General features: G+C 32.3%; 1 non-coding gene across 1 annotated transcript; it reads left to right on the plus strand.

Annotated features, from left to right (window-relative positions):
• The first annotated feature begins 2,785 nt into the window (after window positions 1-2,785).
• On the plus strand, window positions 2,786-2,859 carry TRNAN-GUU (transfer RNA asparagine (anticodon GUU)). The gene has a single exon. It is a non-coding gene; the product is annotated as a tRNA-Asn (tRNA).
• The last annotated feature ends 580 nt before the right edge of the window (window positions 2,860-3,439 follow it).

Consider the following 3,439-nt stretch of genomic DNA (forward strand, 5'->3'; position numbering starts at 1 on the left):
ATTGCAACAACAAGAACAACATCAAAAATAATTTATTATATTCATAATAATTGTAGTAGTTAAATCGATGTAATATATTTAAAATATTACATTTCCCATTTTGTATCCAATTATGGTTTTCAGTAAAACTTGAAAGAATATGACTTATTGGAGTACGTAACAGTTTTGAATAAAGACAACATGAATAATGCTATCACAATAGACGTAGTAGTAGCACCAGCTGATAAATTGAAAGGAGATTAGCAATCCAGTGGGAGTGGTTCACGATTCAGGAACTGGAATGTCTTTGTGACGTAATTGAGGTCAGATTGTTTTAGAGCTAAATAAGTGACTTACTTAAACCTACAGCTATGTGAAGGTAGGACGAGGGGTGGTGATTTCAATAGTTGTCAAAAAGTATTTTAAAGAAAGTTCATATCGCTGTAAAGAGATTTTCAATAAAGTGAATTTTTCTGGAAATTTCTACAGTGAAAGTGTTTAAACCTATAGTTTTTTTTAGCGCCGTTTGTAGGTATCAATGTTATATGAGTGAAGAGTACTTTGAAAACCAAAGATGGTACTTTTTTGTGAGCCATTTCACGCCTTCAGTAAAAAGGATGGAGGCCTTATACATGAGACAATAATCATCTACCACCTAATGAATTTCATCGACATTCACGGCGGTGGGTTCGAACCTAAAAGCATTTTAATTCTAACAATAATGAAATAAATTCCAGTTTTCAATATACTTTCAGAAATATCATATATATATATATATATATATATATATTTAAAAAATGGTCCCGTTAGGTCCTGCATATTATCCTCGGGTTAGAGAAAGGCAAGTGATCAGCAGACTACCACATGGAAAACACTGTTTTGTAATATGAAGTAGCTTTACATTCAATTCTTATAATAGTGAATGATGCGACTATAGAAGAATATTATTGCAAAAAATATCTATCTTGGATTCTTTTCATATTCCTTAGTTATAAATAAATAATAAAGAGTAGACTTTTTTTAAAAAAAACAATTTCGTATCATTATCGAACAAAGCTGAGATGACTCAACAAATTTTAGTGAAGATTGAATTACTAATGACGCTATATTTCGTTCAACTAGAGTACAATTTAATTAAGTACTGTACTCGACTGGCTTGCGATACTTTCTTTCTATAATAATGTACTTAGTGTATGAAAAGTGGTTTAATGATAGTAATTTCCCGACAAAAATCATTTACAATAAAGGAATGCACTTTCACTGTTGTTATATAATTCTGTCTTTACAAACAAACAAACAGACAAAAAAATCTTTCACAGAGCTCCACCCACCCGCTTACGGCCTGCCATTTAAGTTGAAATTTATTTAATAATGAAATGACAAGAACGATAAGTATCGAGGACATTTAATTTTAGATGTATGTATTTATTTATTTACAATTCAATAAATATTACTGTTTTACTTCCAGAGGGGCGCTACTAGATGTTGGAAACAACTGACCTACATATAAACAAATATTGACGTTATGAGTTTATTTGCATTGATAACGTTGACACAGTTGAAAATCTGATTTAAAGATTGATAATACTAACGTATATACATTTTTTTAATACTTGAACAATATAACCGCATTTTTTTTTTTTTTGAGATTAATAACCAGTTCTGTGATTATTAAGAATGTAGTAGAAAGTAATTAACCTTTAGTGAAAGAACGTACGTGGAAATGTTGATTTAAAATTGGCGAACTTTTAATGACAGACATCGCAGTGAATTTTAAAATACTCCGTAGTGAAATGCATAAATTAAATGTATGATATGTACAGTCTGTGTACAAATGAGGAAAGTAAAACTGCAAAGCGTTTAAAATATGAAGTCAGTAACATGTATAAGAACTTGAATTTGAACTTCTGACAACTGGTGTTCTGGAAAGAAAATGTTCCGGTTCCTTTCATTCTCTTTCACTTTAAGCATGCGAAAATGCTTTGTTCTTAATTCCTCTCCCTCCTTCCCCCTACCTGCCTCCTCCGTTAAGGAAATTTTAAAGCCGGTCAACCATGAGAACTGACCCACTTTTAGAGGTTATTGCTTTATGCTAAGATAAAACGGAGCATAACCTTGATAATTTTTTTTTCTCTAGAATGAAATATTTTAGAGTGACTGGTTTCGGTTATTTAAATACCAACTTACTGCATTCAAAAGTGACTTCAAAACTCTGTTAGTAAATAAGTAACAAATTTTTGTAGATATACAATGGGAGATAAAATAACAAGAAATATACGCATACATATCCTTCTAATAATGATTATTTATTTCAATTTTGAGGAAAGGAATTATTTAATTATTAATTCTAGAAGTTTGGTCTTCTATAAATAGCAATAATAATTCATTTACATCATTTTTTTGTAATTCATTTTAATCGATTTTGTGTAATTTTCATTCACAAGCAATTTTTAATTTTGAAAACGTGCGTGTATTACTTCAGAAGTTCAAAATAATATTTTTTGTGTGTTTGTATGAATTTTTCAACAAAAATATCAAATAATTTTTATTTATTGCTTACACTATGGTGTTAAGTTGTTTGGCAATCCGCATGTTTGTTCGCATTGTCTCCCATCTTTTCAAGATTTTCTCCAAGCTGCATCATCGGCACTGAACTAGATCACAAACTTAGATTTGCAATTATAGTTTTTATACTCATCCTTTCCTTCATGCCTACACGGTGACCAGAATACATAATGAAACTTATGAAAACAACTACCGTATTAGAAACATCGAGTGTTTATTTTGTTTTACATTAAACCAAAGTGCCTCCGTGGCGCAATTGGTTAGCGCGTTCGGCTGTTAACCGAAAGGTTGGTGGTTCAAGCCCATCCAGAGGCGTTTTCTTTTCTCTCTCACATGGATCCAATGTCGTTTTAAATCTGTTACTTGGTGAATGACAAAAAAAAAAAAAAACCGGGACTTTTTTTTTTTTTGGTAGAATCTCCGTAGCTCAGTCAGTATAGACAAAGTCTTTGGTCGGAAAGATCTGCGTTCGATTCTCGTCAAAGACGTGAGGAACCTTTATCCGGTCTCTTTCGACTAAAAGTGAGTTAACCGGTCGCATACGGAGGTAAAAGGTTTTTTTCTCCCGGATACTCGGGTTTTTCGTCCCTCAGAACACGTAAACCAGCCCCTGAATACACACACTGCTACAGTCAAAAATACATTCCCCTTCCCCAGCGGCAGGCCGGTTGGGAGTTGTACTAACAAAGTCGTATCAATGTAACATGCAAACCCTGCATTAGAAGCGGGATAAACGCGCAGAAGAAGGAAAGATTAAACTAAAGTTTTACTCTAACACGGTAGTTGTTTCCATAAATTTCATGATGTATTTTTATACTCATGTTCATATGTATTTTTTTTTTTTAATGCTGTTTACTTGTACTGCATGTACCGAACGCTAAATAATTTACACTGC

This window comes from Typopeltis vanoorti, chromosome 17 (genome assembly GCF_054136105.1).
Source record: "Typopeltis vanoorti isolate ZY-2024b chromosome 17, IOZ_Tvanoo_1.0, whole genome shotgun sequence".
Classification (NCBI taxonomy): Eukaryota; Metazoa; Arthropoda; class Arachnida; order Uropygi; family Thelyphonidae; genus Typopeltis; species Typopeltis vanoorti.